This window comes from Mastomys coucha, unplaced genomic scaffold (genome assembly GCF_008632895.1).
Source record: "Mastomys coucha isolate ucsf_1 unplaced genomic scaffold, UCSF_Mcou_1 pScaffold8, whole genome shotgun sequence".
Taxonomy (NCBI): Eukaryota; Metazoa; Chordata; class Mammalia; order Rodentia; family Muridae; genus Mastomys; species Mastomys coucha.
Genome location: NW_022196914.1, coordinates 18270341 through 18296920, shown reverse-complemented (window position 1 = coordinate 18296920; position 26580 = coordinate 18270341). Strand labels below are relative to the sequence as shown.

Genomic DNA, 26580 nt, shown 5'->3' with positions numbered 1-26580 from the left:
GTTTTTAGAAACAGGGTTTTTCTGGATTGCCCTGGCATTCCTGGAACTCACTCTGTAGCCCAGGTTGACCTCAAACTCAGAAATCCGCCTGCCTCTGCCTCCTAAGTGCTGGGATTAAAGGCATTCACCACCACCGCCTGACTCTTTTTGTTTGTTTGTTTGTTTGTTTGTTTGTTTGATTGGTTGGTTGGTTGATTGGCATCTCTGTGTGCCATTAGTTTGTGATGGAGTTGGGGGACTGTATAGGTATTGAAGGGAATAGAGGGAGAAGAAGAAATGATGTAGACATGTACTCATATATGAAATTTGCAGATAAAAATAGTTTTGAAACTGTGGCAATCCTTAAGATAAAGTCAATTATACAAGATTAAACAGTATAAGAATTGTTCGTTATATATTCATTGCTATGAATCACAATATACTATGAATGTGCAAATAAAGAATTTGCATTGGGAGGTCACAAGGAAGAAATGGAAGAAAAGTAGGGAAGAGGGATTTATTAGGCTGACTTACAATTTGTGTTAATCCATATAGTTCAACAATGGTTGTATCAGTTGCATAGTGCTAGAATCTGGTAGTTAACTCAGTTCATGAGTCTGGAAATACTCTCAGTTCTAAAGTGGTATGGAAGCCCTTGATGATTCCTGGAGAGGTGTCTTCTGTTTACTTTGGAAGCCTGAAAGGTTGATCCAATATCTGTAAAGGATATTTTTGTTCATGACAGAAAAACTGACAGTGAGTGTGAGGACAAATAGAAAAAAAGAAAAGTTGTTTTCTTATGTGTACTTTTTTATTTCCTGATACTGAAAAGTCAGTATTCCTGCTTTAAAAATCTCATCAAAATAATCCTGCTGAATATTTGTACATTAGTTGATTATACACACAATCTAGTTGCTGCCAAGATTAGTCACTACAGTTAGATATTTAATCACATTTATGAAAAAACGTATTATATACACTGTTGTAACAATTTGTTAGTCTTTCCATGATAACTGTCTTTTATTTGTAATAATTCCATTATTCTGAACTTATGCTCCAATTGTACAATATTCCATCTTAAAGTTTTAATAAGTGGTAAACATATATATGACAGAGGCCCTAATTTTTTTCTCATGATTATATAACTTTGTCATAAAAAATGGATCAAAATCATATCCTTCTTGGGAAGATAGTTTATTAGTAATGAATGTTCAATAAATATATAAGATTAAAGGACATATGTAGTAGGAAGTAATAATTACTAACAAGTAAACTGAATGAAAAACAGTTAATGTGCTTGCTATGTTTAATTAAAAGGTGATTACGAATTCATAGATGCAGTAAAAGCAACTTCAATACACCAACTAAGGACAAGAATGAGCTATACTTAAATTCACAAGTTCTAGGCATAGGAACCCAGTCAAAAGGAAGAATATTCAGGCATTATGTAACTGTAAGATGTGTGTTGAAGCACCATAGAGAAGTAGCATCAATGCCTTACGATCAATGCCTTTCCCCTACCCATTCTGTGGAAGTCGTATGATTTTTCATCTTAAGTCTCTATATACACTGAATTCTCTAAATGTGTTTTGGGGGTATGACTATCTTATTCCAGGAGAAAGCCCTATTAAAAAAGACATATTAAAAATAATAGCTATTGTAAAGATTAAAGCACAAGGGAGAAAGTATGTTAATAGAAATGTAGATCTACACTCAAATGGCAAAATACTAGTGAGATTAATAAAACAAAGAAAGGGAATTGAGTAGCAATTAAGGAACATGTGTTATGAAAACAATGAGTGAAATGGCAACATTAATAAAAATCCAACATTCCCATAAGCAGAAACAAATTTAGTTAGCCACAATGGAAACCTCAAGACATTTAAGAAGGAATGGTCTACATTACTTTTATGTATCCTTTACTGTATTAGAATGGATTAGAAATTTATAATAAATGTATAAGAAGTCTATAACAAAAGACAGGAAACATAAATACCTGTATAAACATGCACTTAAACACTTTCAATATATTAATATATAAAAAAATGTACCTAAGCTACCATTTAAGAGTTATTACGGGGTTATAAAAATTTTAGATCTATAATATATCTCCAAATTTGTGAGAAGCATCTACCACATGAGGGAAAAAAGCAAAAAGTTTTTAAATGACTCTTGGGTACTAGATTAATTATAATTAATTAATTTTTCCCACTATATTCAATAGGAAGCAGGCAAACAGAAAAGCAAAGAAGCAAATCTACACTAACCTATAAGGACATTATCTATAGAAGAGAACATGTTGCCTAAATGACTCATCATAGCATAGACAGCTATTTTGATGTAGTATGAATGTGTGTGTGTGTGTGTGTGTGCGCGCGCACATGCATACGTAATTTGATCATGTGTACACACACACACGTACACTTCAAAAATATAATTTTGCCAAAGTTCATGCTTAAAAATCACTATATATTAAAAGAGAAATTATGTTCTTACAGCTGACAGGAGATGACTTACTTGAGATATTTGTTATGGACGAACTCAGCTTCACAACCACAGAAACTGTACTTCCTCTGCAGAAACACAGCCATGCAAGGTAGAGAGATTGAACTGAACATTGTGTGAACTCAGAGATAACAATCCCTATGAAGTGATTTAGACACTAAGCTGACAGAAAGAAGATTAATTAAAATGCTAACACATTTTCTTGCTAAATCTCCAAAATGTTGGTAGCCAGGCTTATTTTAAATACAGGTACAAGACAAGAAGTTTACTTTCTGAGAAAGTTAAATACTTTCAATCTAAAAATGAAAAAGGAAAAGAGTTGCAGGATACTCCTTTGCCTTTATTTTGAATTCAAGCCAATCATATGCCATCAAAGCAGAGAAATTGGGACTGCAGGCATACCTGTGTGGCTGAAGTGTTTGCTGCACCTCAAGAGGATCAGGAGAACCCATGTCTTCAACTGCAAAAGATCCAACATTTGTTTGTAGTCTCAGTAACAACTCCTGGACAAAAATTCTCAAGCACTCACAACGCAAATCATAAAAATAGAGACATAGAATCTAGAAAGTACAAAATCAGTAACAGGAAGGAAAGATGAAAATCATAGAGAACCTCAAATTAAAATGTGTTGATCAAAATCATTGAAAATGATCCAATGAAAGTTAGGTAAGAAAAAAAAAACAGTATGATCTCATGATAGGCAAAAATGTGATGGTTAATCTTCGTTATCAAGTTATTGTGATTCAGAATCATCATGGAAACACGTTTTTGAGGTAGTTTCAGAAACATTCACCTGAGCAGAGAAGTCCCACCTTGAATATCTGTGAAACCATCCCTTAGTTATTCAAAGAGAAAAAAAAATCCTAAACAAAAAATGAACAAACAACAAAGAAGGAAAAGCAAGATAAGAAATAAGAACTTTCTTCCATGCTTCCTGAGTACAGATGCAGTATAGTCAGTTATGCCAAGCTCCAGGCATCACAACCCTCCTTCCACGATGGAGTGCTTATCAAAATATGACTCAAACTTTACATTCTTTAATTTGCTTTTGTTACTTATTTTATTATATATATATATGTATATACATATATATATATAAAATCATAGCACTGAGCTATTATATGTATATTTACATATATGTGTTTATGTATATATATGTATAATATAATATAGAATAGCAGAGATATAACACATATATACATATATATATGTATATATATTTAATTATACTGAGAAAAGTAGGGCTATCACTGATCACCATGACCATGTAGTTATGCTTTACGAACTGAACCACAGAATTTGGAACTTTGGCACTTGTGCCCTAGAATGTTGTGAGCTGCATAGACTGGGCCATTCTAGTAGAAGTTCAGAGAACCAGAACAGTAACAGTAATATGAACAGGGAAACACATGACTCATGTGGTTTTATAGGATAGTAAGGGGCTGATCATCCTGGGAGAGAGGCTATTCATTTTAAATTCTGACAAAGAATACACCTTCATTCTGCTTGTGTACTGATGCAGGGCTGAATCAAAAAGTAATCGACTAGTGTTTGGATGTGAGTATCTGTAACTACTCCCATCAGTTGCTGGATAAAGTTTTACTGATTGTTGTACTAGTCACTGATCTAGGAGTATAACAGAATATCATTAGGAGTCATTTCCTTCACTTTGTTTTGTTGTGATGGTTGTTGTTAATCATATTTGGATCTAACATAAGTCTCTGAGCCATCTTGCTTTAAAAACAAAAACAAACAAACAAAAAAGAACCTTCTATTTATTATTATTCACTTTACTTCACAATCATACCACAACTACCTCCTCTCTTCACTGTCTTACCCATACAAATCTAATCTCACCTTAACAATACCCCTTCTCCTCATAGAAGTATAGCTTCCCTCCTTGGATGCCACCCAAACCTGGGACATTTATTATCAGCACATCTAGACACATTCTCTCCTAGTGAGGCCCAACCAAGAAGTTCAAGTAGGGTGTAAGGGAACACAGAGTCAAGGAACAGAGACACCCTCATTAGGAGGTCCAACAATGGAGGTCCTAACCCACCATTAGGAGTCCCAACAACAACCTCAAGTAAAACAAACCACAGCATGTATGCAGAGAGCCTACTGCAAACCCATGAAGGCACAGCAATTGCCATTTAGTCCTACCTGCTTCTTTTTTTTATGGCCGTTCCAGCCATACCTGTAATGGCCTCCATCTAGTGGCTGAGTCTCAAGATAGGCAGAGCTAAGGAAACCCCACAGAAGAGAACGAGGAAATTTTGTAGAGCCAGAGGGGTGTAGGACACCAGAAGACCAAGGCCTGAAGACTCAACTAAATGAAGGAAAGCTAATAGGGACCCACAGAGACTGAAGTGGCAATTGCTGTGCCTTCATGGGTTTGCAGTAGGCCTCCGCAAACATGTTGCGGTTGTTTAAATTGAGTTTTTTGTTGGACTCCTAACAGTGGGAGTGAGTGTATCTCTGACTCTATTGCCTGCTCCTTGGACCTTTTTCCTTTACTTTGTTGCCTCATTCAACTTTGATGTGAGGATTTATGACTAGTCTTACTACATCTTGTTATGATTCGGTTGTATTATTGGGAGGTCTGGTTTTTCTGAGGCAAAATGGAGGAACAGTAGATCTTGTGGAGAAGGAATGCGGGGTGGTCTGAGAGACAGGGATGGAGGGGAGACTGCAGTTGGGATATATTGTATGAAAGAAGAATAAAGAAACACAAAAAGAAATAAAAATAAATTATGAAGTGAAATATTTTTGGCAAATAAAGTGTTTCCCGTACTAGTTGGGCTATGCCACAGTTAATGCTTATGGCATTTTATCTGTATCTAGTTTGAGAGATAACAAAAGTTTAGCAGAATTATATCAAATATATATTGTTTAATTTGGAGAGAAACATGAATAACCTTAATCATGTTCATTGAGAACCCAGCTGTTATTATAAAGCAATTTTTTCCATATTTTGGATGGTCTAAAGAATAATATAACATTGCCATAGCTTAAGTTTTGAATGAGTGAATCAAGCAAATAACAAGCAAAACAAAAATGTATGTAGAATGTGAAGAATAAAAATAGAAGATAAATATTAAGTACTCACCAGAAATGAATGGAAGAGTGTGTTTTGATAAACAAACACAGGTAACAACCAAATTGTGGACTTATAAACATCTAGTAACAACTAGAAAGTTACAGCAGTAATCCAAAATTCTCTTTGGAACTGTCTCTCCATGAGAAACCTTCGTGTTTTTTCTCTCATACTATAAATAATTGTGTAAGAGAGACTATAGAAAAGCCTGTTGGGAATCATTTACCCTCTGTCTGTTTTCAAGAATCTGATGTTCCTCAATTGTGGTTAATTTGTTCCTTTTCTCTGCCTATGTCTAATATTCATCAGAACTAACTCATTCCCACGAGCACAAAATATTGTGAAAATAATGTTTAAGTCAGAATATGAAGAGAGTTACTCCTCTTCTACAGCAATTGTCTCATTAAGCTTAAATGGCGAATGATAATTTACCACTATGTTGTATGTTACATCCCATTCATGAAAAAGCTTACACTGTGTACTAACTAAGACAAGAAATGCTACTGGACAGCAAGACCTCAGATATTGAAGACACTACCATAAAAAAGTATTCAAATGCTGAAGTAGAAACTATTATGTCCCAGTTGCTCTGCCACTTATGAGGCCTGTGCCTCCTGGCTAGTCCCGCCTTAGAAAGTCACTAGAGAGAAAATGTCAATCTCTCTCAAGTCCCTGAGTTAGAGTAGTCCCTGGAGGCAACCTCTCCAGCAGATCTACAACCTCAACAGATGCAAGAAGATTGAAATAATTCCTTGCATCCTATCAGATCAACATGGACTAAGGCTGCTCCTCAATAACAACATAAACACTAGAATGCCCACATACACATGGAAGCTTAACAACACTCTACTCAATGATAACTTGGTCAAAGAAGAAATAAAGAAAGAAATTAAAGACTTTCTAGAGTTTAATTATAGTGAAGCCACAACATACCTAAACTTATGGGACACAATGAAAGCAGTCCTAAGAGGAAAACTAATAGCTTTAATGCCTCCATAAAGAAACTGGAGAGAGTCTATACCAGGTATTTGACAGCTCCAGAACAAAAAGAAACAAATGCATCCAAGAGGAGTCAAAGGCAGGAAATAATCACACTCAGGGCTGAAATCAACCAAATAGAAACAAAAAGAACTATACAAAGAATCAACCAAACCAGGAGCTAGTTTTTTGAGAAAATCAAAAAAATAGATAAACCCATAGCCAGACTAACTAGAGGGCACAGAGACAGTATCCTAATTAACAAGATCAGAAATGAAAAGGGAGACATAACAACAGACACTGAGGAAATCCAAAAAATCATGAGAGCCTACTACAAAAGCCTATATTCAACAAAACGGGAAAACCTGGATGAAATGGACAATTTTCTAGACAGATTCCATGTACCAAAGTTAAATCAAGATCACATCAACGATCTAAACAGTCCCATATCTGCTAATGAAATAGAAACAGTCATTAATAGTGTCCCAACAAAAAAAGCCCAGGAACAGATGGGTTTAGTGCAGAGTTTATTTTTATCAGACCTTCAAAGAAGACCTATTACCAATACTCCTCAAACTATTGCACAAAATAGAAACAGAGGTAATCTACCCAATTCATTCTATTAAGCCACAATTACTCTTAAACCTAAACCACACAAAGACCTAACAAAGAAAGAAAACTTCAGACCAATTTCTCTTATGAATATCGATGTAAAAATACTCAATATAATTCTTGCAAACTGAATCCAAGAACGCATCAAAACAATCATCCATTATGATCAACTAGGCTTTATCCCAGGGATGCAGGCATGGTTCAATATATGGAAATCCATCAACATAATTCAGTATATGAGCAAACTCAAAGAAAAAATACATATGATAATCTTCATTAAATGCTGAGAAATCATTTGACAAAATCTAACACCCGTTCATGATAAAAGACTTAGAAAGATCAGGAATTCAAGGCCAATACTTAAACATAATAAAAGCAATATACAGCAAACCAGAAGCCAACATCAAACTAAATTTGAAGCAATCCCACTAAAATCAGGGAATAGACAAGGCTACACACTCTCTCCCTACCTATTCAATATTGTACTTAAGTTCCTAGCCAGAGCAATTAGATAACAAAGGAGATCAAAGGGATACAAACTGGAAATGAAGAAATCAATTTATCACTATTTGTTGATGATATGATTGTATACTTAAGTGACTCCCAAAATCCCACCCAGAGAGCTCCTAAACCTGATAAGCAACTTCAGCAAAGTAGCTACATATAAAATTAACTCAAGCAAATCAGTGGCCTTCCTCTACACAAAGGATTAACAGGCTGAGAAAGAAATTAGTGAAACAACACCTTTCACAATAGTGACAAATAATATAAAATACCTTGGTGTGACTGTAACTAAGCAAATAAGAGATCTGTTTGACAAAAACTTCAAGTCTCTGAAGAAGGAAATTGAAGAGGAACTCAGAAGATGGAAAGTTCTCCCATGCTCATGAATGGCAGGATTAATATAGTAAAAATGGCCATCTTGCCAAAAGCAATCTACAGATTCAATGCAATCCAAATCAAAATTCCAACTCAATTCTTCACAGACTTAGAAAGATCAATTTGCAAATTCATTTGGAATAACAAAAAAAAAAAAACCCAAGGATAGTCAAAAACTATTCTCAACAATAAAGGAACCTGTGGTGGAATCACCAAGCTGTACTACAGAGCAATTGTGATAAAAACTGCATGGTATTGGTACAGTGACAGGCAGGTTGATCAATGGAATAGAATTAAAGACCCAGAAAGGAACCCACAAACCTATGGTCACTTGATCTTTGACAAAGGAGCTAAAATCATCCAGTGGAAAAAAGGCAGCATTCTCAACAAATCATGCTGGATCAACTGGTGGTTAGCATGTAGAAGAGTGCAAATCGATCCATTCCTTTCTCTTTGTACAAAGCTCAAGTCCAGGTGGATCAAGGACCTCCACATAAAACCAGATACACTGAAACTAATATAAAAGAAAGTGTGGAAGAGCCTTGAATACATAGGCACAGGGGAAAATTTCCTGAACAGAACACCAACAGCGTATGTTTTAAGGACAAAAATTGACAAATGAGACTTCATAAAATTGCAAAGCTTCTGTAAGGCAAAAGACACTGTCAATAGGACAAAATGGCAACCAACAGATTGGGAAAAGATCTTTACCAATCCTATATCTGACAGAGGGCTAATGTCCAATATTTACAAAGAACTCAAGAAGTTAGACTCCAGAGAAACAAATAACCCTATTAAAAATGGGGTATGTGATTAAAAAAAAAATCCCACTTATTTCCAAATCTTCATTTTTTACACTTCTTTTAAAAACTATTCAAATGGGCTTGAAACATTGTATCATCATGCAAGGGGATATTGACCGGTCAGTAGATATGTTATGGTGAGTATAACACAATGTGTTTAAGAATTAGTTACATAAATGGGACCTCCTGAAACTGAAAATCTTCTGTAAAGCAGAGGACACAATAAATAGAACAAAATGGCAGATGACAGACTGGAAAAGGATAGTTTCCAGCCCTCCATGCAACAGAGGGCTAATATCCTAAACTTGTAAATTAGATATCAACAATCCCAATAACCCAATTAAAAATTGGGGTACAGAACTATGTGGAGCATTTCAGCAGAAGAGTCTCGAATGGCCAAGCACTGATGAAAATCTTCAAAGTCCTTGGTTATCAGCTAAATGCAAATCAAAACAACACTAAGATCTGCTCTGTCAGACAGGCTAAGATGGAAAACTAAAGTGGCAATACATACTGGCAATTTCTGGAGCAAGGAGAACACCATTCTTTTGCTGGTAGGAATAGAAATGTGTACAAACACTTTGGAAATGAATTCAGCAGTTTCTCAGAAAACTAGGAATTGTTCTACCTCAAAACACAGCTGTACCACTCCTGGTCATAGACCCAAAAGATATCCCACTACCCAAAGGACACTCGTTCAACTAAGTTCATAACAGCTTTACTTGTAATAGCCAGAAACTGGAAACAAGCTAGATGTCTCTGAACTGAAGAAATGATAAAGAAAACACTGTATATCTCCACAATGGAATACTATTTAGGTATTAAAAACAAAGACATCATGAATTTGTAAGGAAAATGAGTGGGACTTGAGAATGTCATCCCGAGCGAGAACCATAAAGGTACATATGGTGTGTACACACTTATAAGTGGACATTATCCATAAAGTGCAGGATAACCATGCTATAATATACATACTCAAAGAAACTGGATAATAATGAGGTGCCAAGGGAGGATGCACAAATCTCACTCAGAAGGTGAACCTAAATAGTCATTGGAGGTAGATAGAGAGGTAACTGAATAGGGTAGGAAGGGATAAGCGAAATGGGCATGGTGATGGGGGTGGGGAGAGGGGACATGAAAAGGGCCTGCCTTCAAGTTAGAATGGAAATCGCTTGGGAACATTTGTGGTGACAAACAGAAAGGGGATTGTCTCAGTCTATGTTCCTTGTTACTGGGTCCACTTCTGCCTTAGTTGGACTGTCTGGTTGGACCTCAATGAGAGAGGATGTGCCTAGACCTGAGGGTCTAGAAGACCCAGGAGGTGGCACCCAAGGGGTCTCCACTTCTCTGAGAAGAAGTGGGGGGAATGGGGAAAGGGACTTATAAGGGTGGGACTAGAAAGAGAAAAGGGAGAGAGATTATGATCAGGATGTGAAGTGAATAATAATAATAATAATAAAATTAGTATGGAAGAATGTAAACTACAACAACTGTAATCTATAATTTAAAAAAAAATAACTGTTGATGCAAAAAACAGGAATTATTATTATCTATAGTTTACACATTACTTCTTTAAAATAGTATTATAAGATACTAAGTTGCATGATGGCATTTGTAAAATTTGCAATAATAAGAAATGTTTACTAAATCTTCCCAGGGCTCATAACAGTTCAAAGGACAAAGGTTAAAACCTCCAAGCATGGTGATATGGGATTGATGCTGGAGTTCCTCCTCACTGTAGTAGAAAAAAATCATTACCCATCTACACATGCATACACATACACAAACTTTCATATACAAGTATATAATAATAATAATAATACATCTATATGTCCAAAACTTCTCAATATTCTGTCTAAAACTGAAGATTCATAATAAAATACAATATTATTTTATAATTATAACAGTACTTGCTTTTCACTTCCTAGTGATTCAAAGATGTTATACCTTCATTACTAAGTGTTCTTCAGTTTCTTCTCTCAAGCCATAGCTTTTTTATAGTACAAGTTTTGGTGTTGACAATTTTAGTGATTTTTTAAAAAATACTAATTAACAAAACATAAAGCAGTACACATTAAAAGGTAGAAATAGTATCCATTTGTTGAACCTAATTTGGTGGATTTTTGGCTTTATCTGAGCCACACTTTTCTGAAGCCAACAGCTCTTTGTATCTGGAACTACTGCTAGGATTTGTGTACATGTTAACACTAATTCATCGCCCAGAGTGACAATCTGTATGGCTACAATGTTGCTGAGGTGGATGATTATACAGGAATGATTGAAATGTAAAGTTGATTACTCCATGGATGGTACCAAGAAGTCAAACATAATTTACTACAACTGATAAAAATGTTCTTGGCTATATCTGGCATGTGTTTTAATGATCTTCAAGAACATTCAAGAACATTATGGTTTTCTCCTTTTGACCTGGGCATTCTGAGGTCTTGTTTTTGGGAGCCTTGATGTTTGCACTCATAAGAAATATGAACTAGGTCATAGTTGTATGAGTAAGGCAGATTTTCAATTATAGAAACCAGTTTAAAAAATAATAGAAACATTTAGTAAACTTTGATCTTTTAAAATTAAATTTCTTTAAATTGGTATAGAGAAAACATAGTGAAACATGATAGTGCTTTGATACATGAATACATTGTATATTTTCATCAGGTAAATGTGTGTATCTCTTCTACATTGGAAAAACTTTTTAAAACTGGATTTCTTTTTTATTGGATATTTTCTTTATTTACATTTCAATTGTCCCCTTCCCGGTTTCCCCCATGGAAACCACCTATCCCATCCTCCTCCCCCTGCTTCTATGAGGGTGCTCTACCACCCACCCACGCACTCCAAGCTCCCCACTCTGGCATTCCCCTACATTCTGTAACCTGCCTGCCTTACAGTTTCTTCACCATATTTTATTACCCTATGTAAAAGTTAGTACCACTGAGTGAACCTTCTCTCATTGTCTTGCTCTTCATATACAGGATACTGTTTAAAGTTATTCTCTTCTTGATTTTACTTTATTTCATTTCATCTTGTTTTACAGTCCAGATTTTATCCCCCTCCTGATCCACCCTCCACATCTCATATCTCCTCCTCCTTCCCCATCTCCTTGAGGATATGCCGAACCCCAGGCCTCCACTCCACCAGACCTTCCCACTCCTTTGGGCACCTTGATGGTTAGATGTATGTTCTCTGACTGAGTCCAGACCCAACAGTCCTCTACTATACATGTGTTGGGAGCCTCATATCAGCTGTTGTATGCTGCTGTTTGATGGCCCAGTGTCTGAGAGATCTCAGGGGTTCATGTTAGTTGAGAGTGCTGGTTGCCCTCCTCCTTAGCTTCTTCCAGCTTTTCCCTAATTCAACCCCAGGGATCAGCAGCATCTGTCGATTCTCTTTTATGTTTCTGTGAAAATACTTTTGTTGGATTTCTACTTGTGAGTGGTACAACACAACATTCGTCTTTCTGCAGTTAGATTATTATCTTAACATAATATTTTCAGTCCTATGCATGTTGTTGGAAATGAGAGAATTTTACTCTATTTTCTGTCTACATGGTGCAAATCACAATTTTTTCCATCTATTAGTTGATGGGCACATAGTTTGCTTGTATTTCCTGTTGATGTGAATTATTCTCTAGTGAAAAAAAAAGTGGTCCAGATGTCTCTTTAAAATGTTGATTTGTCACTGGGTCACAAAACAAAAAGACATGAGAATTAGAAAGTGATTTGCAGGATGGAAAGGGTTTGACAGCAATGGGAGAAGAGAATAATTGGAATGCATTTTTTACGTGTTTGAAAATGTCTAAAAGCACATTTTGTATATAATGGGAAATATTGATTTTATTTTCTTTGAATATACATCAGTGAGTCTGCTAGATTGTGTGATTTCTCTGATATTTTTATCTTAGCAAGCTAATTATCTCAGACATAACATATTTGAGGCCCAAAACATACTTTGCCAAGAATTAATTTTCTCTGAAGCCATAGCTGTATGATTGGCCAAGTGTTGTAATAGGCTATCAATATAGCCATTAGCTTCCTATTCCTGACAGACATATCTTAAGTTTAACCATTAACAGATACGTTTGTCAGTTTTGTGATTTCATTATGTTCTCAAAGACACTGCTGTCCCAACCAAGTGAATAATGTCCCTGAGAGAAAATCCTTTCTTTGGTCCGCATAGTGAGGGACTAGTGTGGTTGTGGAAACTGGGAGCCTCTTCGACAATAGAGGAAACAAGAATAACAAGAATCCTTAGTACTGTAGCCAAAGAAAAGTGGATCCTTCAAATACCTTGTGATAGAATAAATGTATACTTTCAAAACAATTTTCTGTAATATATTGTATTCAACAATGAAAAAATAGTCAAATGGAGTGCAGTTTAAGACATTTTGTTCTTTTGCACCCTCTCTTCTTCCCTCCCTTCTTCCTTCCATCCTTCCCCTTTCTTCCTCCCTTCCTTGCCCATCTCTCTCTCTCTCCTTCCTTCCTTTCTTCCTATTTTCTCTTTAATTATTTTATTTAAATTTTCTTGTTTCCTAGGATGGTTTAAAATTTTACATAGCCAAGAATCTACTTAAACTTCTCAACCTCTGAAACTGCAGCCAAATTCACCTGAGTGCTGTGGTGATAAATGAAGAACCAGAAATCTACCTGGGTATGAATCCAGGGCTTTGTGGATGTCAGGAGTCACTCTAAGAATAGAGAGACATCTCCATCTATACCCATCAAACTCATAAAATCAATTTTTTTTCAATGTCAAAATTGTAGAGACTAACATGTCCTCTTAGATACAAATTTAGGACAAGTGACATTCTAAAAGAATATATGGAAAGATTGCATTTAAATTCAGACATCATAAATGTGTATTAGAACATCACATGCAATAACACAATTGATTTCACAGATTCCAAAATAATTTCTTTGGGTTCATTGATCAAAATATTTAATTGAATGCTGCTATAAAATAATTCACATGTTTTACTTGATTTAAAGCTACATGAAAGCAGCACATTAATGATTAAAATTCTGCTCAATGCTATCATTGATTTGTAAGAGAATGCATATAGTCAATGGCTGAGTGCACTTATTCTTCAATTGAATATAAATACTATTTCATCAAAAAGATAATATTTTCTTTTAATTACAAGAAGTATAATTCAAGTATCCATTTAAATTCAATATAAATCAAGGCCTATGTTTAAAATATCTGATTTAAATTTTGTTTTTCAAGATACCTCTGGAATGCATCATTCATAGAATAAGTACTAGTTAAATATTCATAAGTAATATCAGTGTTGCAATATTTATAGGGAGGCAAAAAGAAAGAACTGACAAGATGGTTAGTGACTAAAATGCTTGTGGCCAAGAGTAACTCTCTGAGTTGATCCCCAACATCTACATGGAAGAAAAAGTGAGTTTACAACTCCTGAATGTTGTCCTTTGACCATTACAAGAGATTCACGATGTGTATGAGGATACTTGTACACACACACACACACACACACACACACACACACACATACTCTAAATTAAAATAAAATAAAAGACACTGTTTACCAGTCTTGTTGAATAGCTAATCTTTAGATGTGTTATTCAATAAATTTTTATCCTAAAGAGTTAATTACTATTGCAGAAGGCACCACAGCTTTATAGTAGTACATAAAGAAATCTATCTGGAGTTAATCTAGATGATTCATTCCATTGGATAGTTACTATGCATTATAATAGTACAGAAAACAATGGTCCACAACATTCTGATACTGTATAGTGCTTTAGTATACCACGTATATATATATATATATCAGAGTAATTAGTGCCATCATCAGTATAAAACATTTGTGGGTCTTGCTGGCAACACTAAATGTTCCAGGAAAGACATGACCAAGTGTTCAATAGTAGTATGATGGTTATTACAAAGCCAACCAATTCTGATTATATTTATTGACCTCTACTAGAAGGAACTAATGTCTGTTCCTCTAGACATTTTCAAAACCTCATTGCTTGGGAGATAATGTGACCTAGTAGAGAAGCTACTGTAGAGTTTTGTGGAATGTTATCTTCTGGGCATGATTTGGCTGTTGCATTGATGAATTCTCTTCAACTCTGATTATCTTGGCAATCTACTGTCAAGATTCTATTGGGAAATGGGAAGGTGCCCACAAGGCCCCTTTCAATCCTAAGGATTTATAATCCACTTATGGATAATAAAGTAAAGTGTCTTCAGAGAACTTACTCTTCACTGAGAGTTACACATTGTTAGTGTTTGCTCAGGCTAGAGAGACATTTTGTTCATTAGCATTGCACCAGGAACTTGTAAATGATGTTGTAAATAAATCCTATAAATGTTCCAGTAAGTTGTCATAATTAAAATCATTGATTTGAAAAAGGAATGATTAAAGGAGAAGTTGGATATTTGTGATGAGTCAGAGTCAGTCAGTGGGTGTGTGTGATGAATGAGAAGAGAGAGTGGGCAGAGAGAGTGTGAGCAAAGTGCAGTTCAACTATATGTGATAATACCATAAGGGGACCTGGTACTATTTATAATTACTGTATGATAATAAAATGTTAAGACTTGCATACTGTATGGTCTAACAGACCCATAAAATAACAAATCAAAGATGATCTTCAAATAACTTTTATTGAAAACTACAATACACCTGTTCACAAAACATTCCTGTTACATAAATTCCAATTTTATCTGAGTAACCTGATAGTTTTCCAGTAACATCTTATAATACAGAGATCTCTAAAATCATTATTAAAGAATAAGAATGTGTTGCAGCATTTTTAAAATGCATATCTGAAACTTAACTGTAATAGGAACAACTCTCAACTGGGGCGGGGAAGGCTAAGACCAATAAACAGCAAAAGCTTTATCAGCTTCATGCCACTCAGATATTCAAAGCAAACATTAGAGATTACCTTCTCTGATCTACTTCTGATAGAGACTGTACATAGTTATTTTTCATGGAAATCTCAAGTCAGAGACTAGATTCTTGATAATTCTGTACTACTAATTAGTATATCTTTTATTTGGCAAATTAATGAAAATAAACTTCAATAACTAGTTGTTTACTTCATCTTTCTTTGTTTATGCAACTCAATGTTAGGGCTGAACTCTAGTAAAAGCATCCTCTGTCAAATGTAAATTGGTTTCATATATTCATGCAGATTAAGAATTTTATATATTTTTTTTTGGTTCATAAAGATGGATCTCTTTCAGCCTTTTCAAATTTATTTCAATGGCTAATTTTTTTTTTATTATTTTGAGTGATATTTCTGGCTTCTAGACAACTCTGAAATATCCTGAATACAATGATAATCCCTACCCAGCAGGTATTTCTAAATGAGTACAAACAAAATTATCTGCATGCAAATGTTCCTATAATTATGGTTTGACATGAAGAGAGATACTTCATTTTCCTTATTATCAATGGACAGATTGAAGCCTAATTTTGTGTTTTAAAATTGCCTAAGGCGAGTAAACAACTCAGTTAATATTGTAGCTATACATCATGGGAAGAGCTCTTTATATTTGCATTCTTAGTTTGCTTTCACATGTGCATAATATAATAGTGCCATCATCTCTTCTTTTATAATAATATATTTTATAATCAATGATATAGGATTCTACTTATTTAAGAATAACTATTACTTCCTGTAAAAATATTGCAATATGTAATATACATATTATGTTGTAGAGACAGAACTTGACACATAATATAGATGTATAAACCTTTTCAATGTCATTCCTCATAGAGTACAATTAAAATAAAAGCTGTTATACAATAAGATTCTTTCCATTTTCAAATTCGGCAATTATCAGGCTCTCAGACTTATCAGTTCTAAGAATGAATAAATATAGAATATTAAAATCTTGTTGTTCCACGTCCCAAAACCTAGAAATGACCATCTGTTACATGTAGCCAGAGGATTTTAGCATAAGGTCTCAATGTACTAGATGCTTGTGCTTCATAAAATAAATGGTAGAAACTACACAGAAATGCTAATGCAAATCCGTTAGACTCTCGTCTCTGCCATTGAAAAATGGGCTTCATTTTCCCCTTTCTCACTGCAAATAACAAAGCATTCTCTGGAGAGTTGGTTAAATACTGCCTCTAGTCACCCGCTGCTTTTGTGTGCAGGGATACACTACAGTGGGGCAGCATTAATATGTGTAGAGTTTATTTAATGTTTTTTAAGAGTTTATTTATTTTTAATGCAATTTGGGTTTCACTGAAGCTGATATAGACCTCCAATATTAGTCAGAACTGTGAGGATTAAAAGCAAGATATATTGCAGTTCTTTCACATATAATACTATTTTTCTTCATTTAGGATTTAGAGTAACACAAAGGAATGAACATGTTTGATTTTTTAATAATTTTAACATGCACTTTATTTATTCATAAACATGGTAGAGAGCATTTGTTTACATTAAGTGATGTAATCTAAGGGAAAGAAGGTGATTATTATTAGACTTCTCTAAAGGTCTAACAAACAAGGTCAATTAGGCATCTCTAAAAAAAATGTTTTACTTTCAAAATAAAATGAGGGACCATGGTCATAAACTTGCCTGATCTAATCAATGGGTAAACTGGTTCACACTTTGCAATAAACTGCCCATAGGTAATTAGTTGAAATATGTAATATACTTTAAATATATACATATGTAATTCAAATATAATATTATATGATATGAACATGTATATATCTGTGTATTATTACTATACAGTTTGAACTTGGACTATACTTTTTTTCCTACTGACACATCCTGAGAATGACTCAGAAAGAAGAGAGTTCAGTATAACAAGTCTCTTCAACTTCCATCTATTACTCGTCAACCTTCCAGTGTATGTTGATCCAGATGCTGTGCTGAGTCCATGACAGAACTTCCTAAACTTTGTTTTTTGTTTATCTGTTTGTTTTGTTTTGTTTGTTTTTTGGTTTTTTAGATTTTATTTTTTTTTTGAGACAGGGTTTCTCTGTATAGCCCTGGCTGTCCTGGAACTTACTCTGTAGACCAGGCTGACCTTGAACTCAGAAATTCACCTGCCTCTGCCTCCCTAGTGCTGGAATTAAAGGCGTGTGCAACCACTGCCAGGCAAACTTCCTAAACTTTTAACACAGTGATCTTTGTTCTTAATTTTGGAAGTGGAAGTGGTCACTGTATAAAGCATGAGATACCCATGTCTCTTTGTCTTAATCTGGCACTTTCTCTATCTTTGTTGCTGAATAACTTCACTAAGTGCAGGGTTGTTAATTTATGACTCTTGTAGTATAAAGAAATTGTTTTAAATATTCCATATATGACATTTTTCTCTGGTGGGTACTATCTACAAATCCACCTGACTTTAAAATGAAGAGAATAGTGGAGGACCATTGGGCCGTGCCACCACAGAGAAGAACTGGTAAGGTTTAGTCTGCTCAGATCCTAGGAATCTCAGAGATTTGACTTTGACAGGAGTCAAGCCACTTCCTTCACGTTTCTGTACTGGTCTGGGACATGCATCCAAATCAAGCCACTTAAAAGGACAGTCAGTCATGAAATGTAACTCCTGGAGTCTTTTACCATGTAAACTCATCACTAACATCTCAAACTGAGCCAATAAGAAACACCTACCCTTAAATCCCACCCCACTTCTCAATATTCATATAGTCCCTATCCACGTGGAATAAAGCACACAAGTTATTTCAGCAAGGATCCACTGACAGTGGCTGTCGTTATTGAACTGTAATACATGGTGGAGAGTTCTCTATCCTGAACCATTCATGGCTTGATCTTAGGCCCCTTGCACTGGCCACGCCTGCTCTACCACCTCTGCTGCTGGTGCTGCGGGGTAGCTGACAAGAGGTGGCCCAAGCTATCCAAACCTGTTCACTTCTCTTCTAAGGGTTTTAACACTCCTGGCATTCCTGGCTGGACCAGAGTCTCAAGAAACCTATTTGTCCCTGGCTCTGCTTCATCCTCCTCCTTCTGATTTGACACAGAGCTGCCTGAGCCCCAGAGGTAAGAGGCAAGACAGCAGACAACAGAGCTAGATAATTTTTGTGAGGATCTATCTCCTACCAGGTTATAACAGCCTCCAATGAGAAGGAAAAAAGATATTAGATGAGCATGCTCTCATTTTATAAAAGTATTCATCTGCTTGTAAGTAAATGGAAATGTACACCTATATGGTAATTTTCTATTAAAATATAATACAACTTTCAACCTTTCTGAGTGTTTAAAGGCAGAATTTTAAAGCATAGATTTGCCTATCTAATTAATACTCAGGATTTTTAATATCTACGAGAATAATGCTTTTAATTCTCCAAAAAAGTAAATTGTGTTGAAGATTGATCACTGAAATTCATTCAGGAAATATATTTAGAAACCATAAGAAGTGCATGGAATAGAATAGTATTTATTATACAATGTGATTATTAGGCCTTTGGAGATTTAAGTGCATATATTTCTCTTGCAGAGGAATCTCCAGCACCAACTGCTCACCAGCTGCTCACACCCAGTGTAAGTCCAACTCTGGGAACATCTGATGCTTTCTTCTGTCTAGCTCCCACACAGTAGCACAAGCTTATACTTCCAGACATATGTAACACATAGTTATCAAACCAAATCTTAAAAGAACAAACAGTTCTCTTACAAAATACAACACAAAGAAAACATATCCATTGGTAATTTGAATAATGTTTGTGTTGAGAACAACGTATGGGATTAGTAATATTCACATGCATTGAGTGTCAAATATGATCTGATCTATATGATATACTTTATTTACTGTTTTAATACTGTCATACTATATGATATACTTTATTTACTGTTTTAATACTGTCATACTAATATAACTCACTTCTCAGCAAATAAGGCTATTGTCGGGCAAATGTTTAAAGTCTGAATTAAAGTGTAAATTTTCAAATTCATTTCCTCAGGAATCACAAAAAAAAAAATCAAAAAACACCAAAAAACAAAAAAATATATATTCATTCTTAGTTCAAATTGAAGCCCCTAGAATATAGTCTTAGTCCTATATAACTGTTACATTGAAAATAGAGACAGCTGCCGGGCGGTGGTGGCGCACGCCTTATTCCCAGCACTTGGGAGGCAGAGGCAGGCAGATTTCTGAGTTCGAGGCCAGCCTGGTCTACAGAGGGAGTTCCAGGATAGCCGGGGCTACATAGAGAAACCCTGTCTTGAAAAACCAAAAAAAAAAAAAAAAAGAAAAGACTGAAGATGGATACATAGGGAAGAAAGGTCATATAATAGTGTTTATTTCTGCAAATCAAGCAGAGAAACCCTGAGAGTATCCACTCTTCCAGCAGCTTCATTTCAGATTTCAGGTTTCAGAAAGAGAGATGATTAATTTCTGTCATGTGAATCACACCAGTAGTTGTGTTTATTTTATTTTATTTTTTTGTAGTAGCAATCATACATCTTACAAGAAGTAATTTAATTTCCTCCAAGTAACCACAATAAGAACTACCTGTGTCCCTACCAGGATTGATGAATGTGAGGTTGATTTGGTTATTTTTATTTCTGTGTTCTTGTGTTTTGTCCTTGTTTTGGAGGAGTTATTCTCTATGAAGAAAGAATGATCTTGCAATATAAAAATTAGTATCAAAGAGTAATATAGTAAGCTTTCTACATTCACTTTGTAAGCAAGTTTGAAATTTGAAAGAGTTAGTGTGTGAAGGAAGAATTTTACTGGTGATATAACAGTTTAAATAAATAGGATGGTCCTCATTTATTTTTCTTAACTATTCACAGATAGGTCCTTCCTAGATTTTACATTTTTTCTAAAATTGTATGAGATATACATGATAATCTCTTCAACATTCTAATTTGATGGTGGTATGGGCCCATCAAAAAAGTAATTCACCCTTCACCATTATACTCTAATTGTTCATAAAACAATATCAAGTGCCATTAGCATGCTTTGGGATAGTTCTGATCTCCACAATAATATCAGATAAGTCCTAGGTATTATTGACTGTCACAAATGGAGAAATAAAATCATCTTAGGATATCCAGTGTAGAAAGCTCGCAGTGATAGCATCCAGCATCCAGTCTAGAGTGTAGCCTTAAAATGAAGACTAATTTTAGAGAAAGCTAGAGGTTTTCCATTCTTCTTCCTATGTGGCAAGCATTGTTATGCATACGAATATGTATAATTTGTTGTCCTTTTTGCTGACACTTAGAAAAGTTTGTGCTATGAAGTGTAATGTGAATTAAAGTACAGGGAGCTTAAGATTTTCCTATTGGAAGGAAATATTATAATTATGAGTTTTAAATATTTTTCTTATTAATAAAAGTAAGTTGTATTCTGTTGCTAGTGGTGACATTTGTCAATCTTGTATGACATGTTTTGTCATGGCTGATTTTACAATTGTTCTTGTAGTATTTTATTGTTGTGATTTGATTGCCTGAAATTCTTTAAATGTTTTCATAACTCCACAGGGAACTGGCACATATATCACAAGAAAATTACATGGTATCTGGTAAATAAATGGATGAAAATTTACAGACAACATAAGGATTCTGAGATCTGAAAAAAGATCTTAGTTGTTGTTCCTTATGTGGTTTCTAATATCAAGCCAATGAATTTTACATAGAAATATAAGGTTCAAAATTTCATGTGTTCATTTTTGGTGCGATATAGTATACAAAAACTGTAAGATTCAGCAACATTATAGTCTGTTGACATTTAATGCCGTGTGGGAGCATTGACTTTTTAAAGTTCTAGAAACTATAATTAATTGTCTTTTTAAATCTGTCATTAAACTATGTTTGTTTAAATAGTTTTCCATTTATTTAATTTTTCAGAGAGAGAGATCTCTGAGACAGAAAGAGAGAGAGAGACAGAGAGAGAATGAGAGGGAATGGCACTGGTTTGGAAGTCAGAGGACAGCTTCAAGAAGTTTGTCCTTGTCCACTAGTCCTGGATATCTCAGTCTTTCAGGTACCACAGCATCAGTCTCTACCTGCTAAGGAAATGTCTTAGAAGTTCTATGACTGTGATAAAACCCCATGTCAGAAGTAATTTGTAGAGTAAATGGTTCATTTCAGTTTAGAATTTCACATGGTCTTGTCGGACAGGAGGAGAGACCCTTGGTCCTGTGAAGGCTGGATGCCCCAGTGTAGGGAAATGCCAGGGAGGGGAAGCAGGAGTGGGTGAGTGGGTAGGAGAGCATCATCATAGAAGCAGGGGAAGGAGGAAGGGATAGGGGGGTTCTGGAAGGGAGTCTGGGAAAGGGGATAACATTTGAAATGTAAATAAAATATCCAAAAAAAAAGCATTCCGCATCACATTTCTCATCAAGGGAAATCAGGGCAAGAACACAAGGCAGGAATCTGTAACCATAAATTGAAGTTTCTCAATGCTTTCTCAGTTGGTCTCCTTTATTAGACAACCCAAGACCACCTGGCCAGGAGTGGAACTGCCCCATTGTGACTCACCTACCCAGATCAATCACCAATCAAGAAAATGTACCACACATATGCTTACATGTAGATCTTAGGAAAGTATTTATTCTGTTAATATGATCACTTCACAGTAATGCTTATCCAGCCATTGTGATATAATACTGACCAGTGCAGCCGTGTCACCAGCACCCGTATACTCTAAATCAAAATGAGAGTTAGTTATTCCTTTATTTTTTTTTATTATCTTATTTTATATGTGTAAGTGTTTTGTCTACATATAAGCTTATGTCATGTGTGTCTGGTGTCTCATGAAGTCAGAAGAGGGAACTGAATCTCTAGGAACCTGAGGTACATATAGCTGCCAATCACCATATCCATAGATATCTTGGAAGATTACCTAATGCTCTTAATTGCTGAGCCATCTCCCCATCTCTTATTTCTTATTGACTTCATTGAGGACATCTAAGTATTAGCAACTAATTATACTAGATATACTAATTTTATTGTGTTGTATATTGATTCTAAACTACTCATTGAAAATGGAAGATGTAGTATAGAAAATCAGAGAAAGAGGGAAGAGAGAGAAGGGAAAATAGCACAAGGAAAATATTTTTATTAAGAAAAACAAGGCAACAGATGTTTTAATTTTTATTCATTTTTCATTTTATTAATTATTTTATTTATTTACATCAGAAATGTTTCCCCCTCTGGAGCCCCCTTCAACAATTCTTTACCCTATCCCCCATCCCCTTCCCCTGTGAGAGGGAGCCCCTTTCCCAGCATCCCCTATCCCTAGAGTATTAAGTCTCTATAGGATTAGGTGCATCTCTTCCACCTACACAAGTCAAGGGAGTCCTCTGCTACACACATGCCCAGGGCCTCGGACCAGCCCATGAATGCTGTTTAGTTGTTGGCTCAGTCTCTGAGAGTTCGCAGGAGTCCACTGTTGGACTTCCTATGTGGTTGCCATTTCCTTCAGTCTCTTCATTCCTTCCCCTAACATTTCCTTAGGGGTCCTAGACCTCAGTCCACGTTGGCTGTAAGTTTCTGCATCCGTCTGAGGCACCTCCTGGTAGAGGCTCTCATAGGACAGTCATGCTAGGATCCTGTGTGCAAGCACAACATAGCATCAGTAATAGTGCAAAGGTTGATGCCCACCCATGGGATGGATCCCAAGTTGGGCTGGTCACTGGTAGGCCATTCATTCAGCCTCTGCTTCGTTATTGTCCCAGCATTTCTTATAGACAGGAGCAATTTTGGCCAAATACTTTGAAGATGGGTTGGAAATATCCCACTGTAGTACTTTTTATTGAGAATAACATTAATTCTTGAGATCAACATTGTCAATCATTTATAATAGTTTGGTCATTGCATACATTGTTTTCTAACAAATTCAGTTTCTCCTAGTTTTGTTTGTTTTGGTTTTGTTTAATTACTACGTAACAACTTACTATGTATAATATCAAATCTATTAAATAAAATTTGTGCTATAATCACTATACTCTGGTGGATACCAAATATTCTCTGTGCAACCTGATAAGAAATGAATTAAAGTATATCATTCAAGTAAAGATTTTAAAAAATTGGTGTCAAATTAAAAGTCATCCATGATATTAGGGATGAAGGTATGACCAATAATTTTAATGAACTGTTGGTAGCCTGTATTAGTAGTGTTATTTCATTATTATTATTTTATTCACAAAATATCCCAAGTATAATCATATTTATATATCTTCTAAAAGTGTGTGTCATATCCAGTAGTCAGTCAAGCTATAATTTATTTCAGTATTAGAGCACAGATGTAGATACAGACTTACGATAAGTATAGTTATACATAATTTGTATATTTTGATTCTTGATTACAAACCATATTAGTGAGTCTATTTATAACGTAAAGTTAATCAGTGGTGGTATAAAGATATTGTGCTGTTTTCCCATGCTCATTCTTAGAATTATAAATTTAAATAAAATGAGGAAAGGCTTGTTATAATTTTGTTCTCATTAATGCATGCTCATAATATAATTAGTGCTCTGTGCATTTATCATTAGCTAGGTTGTGGACACTATTTAGATTCAGATTTGAATCAAAATTGAGAGGACAGAGTAACATTACAAATAATGGCTATAAATAATTTTTGAAATAAAATCTTTATTAATATGTATGTATTCATACACATCACATGGACATTCATTTCCTCTCTCGGTCTCATTAGTGTGTTTTACATTTTCAGGTGATTTTTAAAATGTAAAATAGATATTTTATCCAGATAAAAGCTTATATAAACTATCATACTCTTTTCTTAACCAGTTGTAGCAAAGATCATTTCCTTTATGTAGTGAAGAATTAACCTTTGCGTGTTTTATTTCTACCTGAATGGTGAGACCAACTGTTTCAAAACAAGCCAGGACAAAACATACAGTCTTATGTGTCAAGTACTTCCTTAAAGTTACCAGAAAGAAGGTTTTAGTTACTTAAACTTTGTCTAATTTTAGGTCTCAAAAATCTCATTCTATATTTATTGGACAATGAAATAAGTGGCTATAAAACTATGTCAATATTAGAGCCCTCTAATTGAGCTCCAATATTGTCACTTCATGTTGCATACCTAACAGAATACCTGTTTATGAATAACTTAATAAAACATTCACTCTCATAGTAATATTTGATACATATGAACTCCGCATAGCATTACTAGTTTTTCAAGGTTATTCTAGGAAAGCAGCACTTATTGAGGATTCAATGCAAAAGAAGTATTCCATATTTCATGGATTCTGGAAATGTATGTTCCAGCCAACTAGAGAACTGTGATTTTCCTGTATGTTCCCTTGTTAGTTTCAAGTGGAGCAGACCAGCACTCATCTTGAAGAAGTATCACCCCTACCTGTGTCTATTGTTACTTATAAACACATATGGATACTTATAAAGTCAACTTACATTGCAAATTACATCTGAAACAGATATAAGTTACAAATGAGGACAAATTATGAATCCCCAAATATACAGTTAGTAATATATTTTCACTTTGAAATAATAATTTGAACTCCAGCAAGCCTTTATGTTTATTCTCAAGTATCTAATTAATTGTTCTTTACTTTGTGTACAGTTTATGCAGTATCTCAATTATATTTTAACATTACAAATATATTTACAGTTATAGTTTGGGAAAATTATCCTAAAATTTAGATATCATTTTCATAATTTAACTCGCCAAATATGTTAAAAAGCAGTCTAAACATTAGTAGCTGTCTATGATGACAAGTCCTGTGTGTATGTTTATATGATAATTTATTGGATGCATATGCATATTCGTGTTATTGTCTATTCAAGATAACTTCTCAAATCTACAAGACAATTTTATAGTATTTTAGATAAAATGTGATAGTAAATTGTTTCAATAAATATAAACTGGGGCAAAGTCCGGGAATTAGAGCTATGTACTTTATTAGGAATTTCAATACTAAAGGATCCTTATTCTGTGTAAAGAAATGTTGTTGTTTTTTCCTTATTATGCACTGCATGTTCAAAACTGGCTCAAAAATATAATTATTAGTAACAATATTTTTCTTAAATTTCAGGCATCTTCAGTTGGTTTTTGCAGTGCTTGATTTTTCTTTTGACAAAGATTACAACCACCATTGATGCTTTCATTGTTATTATTGTCAAATATTTGTACGTATGTCATGTTTTACAGCAGGAGACCAAGACAAAGTTCAAACTTGACAACACCTATAACTAAAAGTAAAACCTATAATCTATACAATAATTTAAAAAATTAGTACTAATTTTACTGGTATTGCCTGTATTGTTTTCATAAAAGCTGGGATGCTCAGTGTATACAGATGAAACATTGTGAGATATATATAAAATATTATTACTACATCAGTCTGGTTAATATACTCATCATCTTGCATACTTAAGAAAATTTGAAGGCCATAATTTTATCTGAAGTTACTATGATATTCATGAAATTTCTAGAGCTTATTCACCATATAGTTTTATGTTTGTACTATTTGCCCAAAATTTCCTCACTTTTACAATTTTCGATATTTACTAAGTATCATTCATCACCACTTTGCTTTAGTGTGCTGTACTTTACACTGCTCTACATAAGACTGAGATCAAAAAGGCTTGGTCTAGGCAATCTTAAGCAGAATGCTCTTCTTTGGTTGTATCTCGATTTCAAAATCAGCAGTATGCCCTCTTGGTGCATTTCATTTAATATTACTTTGCATATAGTTATTCACATTTAATAACCACTTAATGTATTTTTCATTAATCTATCAATGAATAATTCAG

The 26580-nt window shown here is 34.7% G+C and overlaps 1 protein-coding gene across 14 annotated transcripts in view; it reads right to left on the bottom strand.

The window, feature by feature from the left end:
• Cdh18 (cadherin 18) overlaps positions 1-26580 on the bottom strand; it is a 904392-nt gene that overhangs the window by 866539 nt on the left and 11273 nt on the right. For 7 of the 14 annotated variants that reach the window (XM_031359900.1, XM_031359898.1, XM_031359903.1 and 4 more), the window contains 3 exons: positions 2887-2944; positions 2497-2552; positions 514-696 (listed from right to left, as the gene is read on the bottom strand). The exons of 3 other annotated variants lie outside the window; for them this stretch is intronic. The gene's annotated coding sequence lies outside the window, so the exon portion shown is untranslated. The remainder of the gene's footprint in view (positions 1-513; positions 697-2496; positions 2553-2886; positions 2945-26580) is intronic. 4 more of the 14 variants (XM_031359905.1, XM_031359910.1, XM_031359904.1 and 1 more) reach the window with 3 other exon arrangements.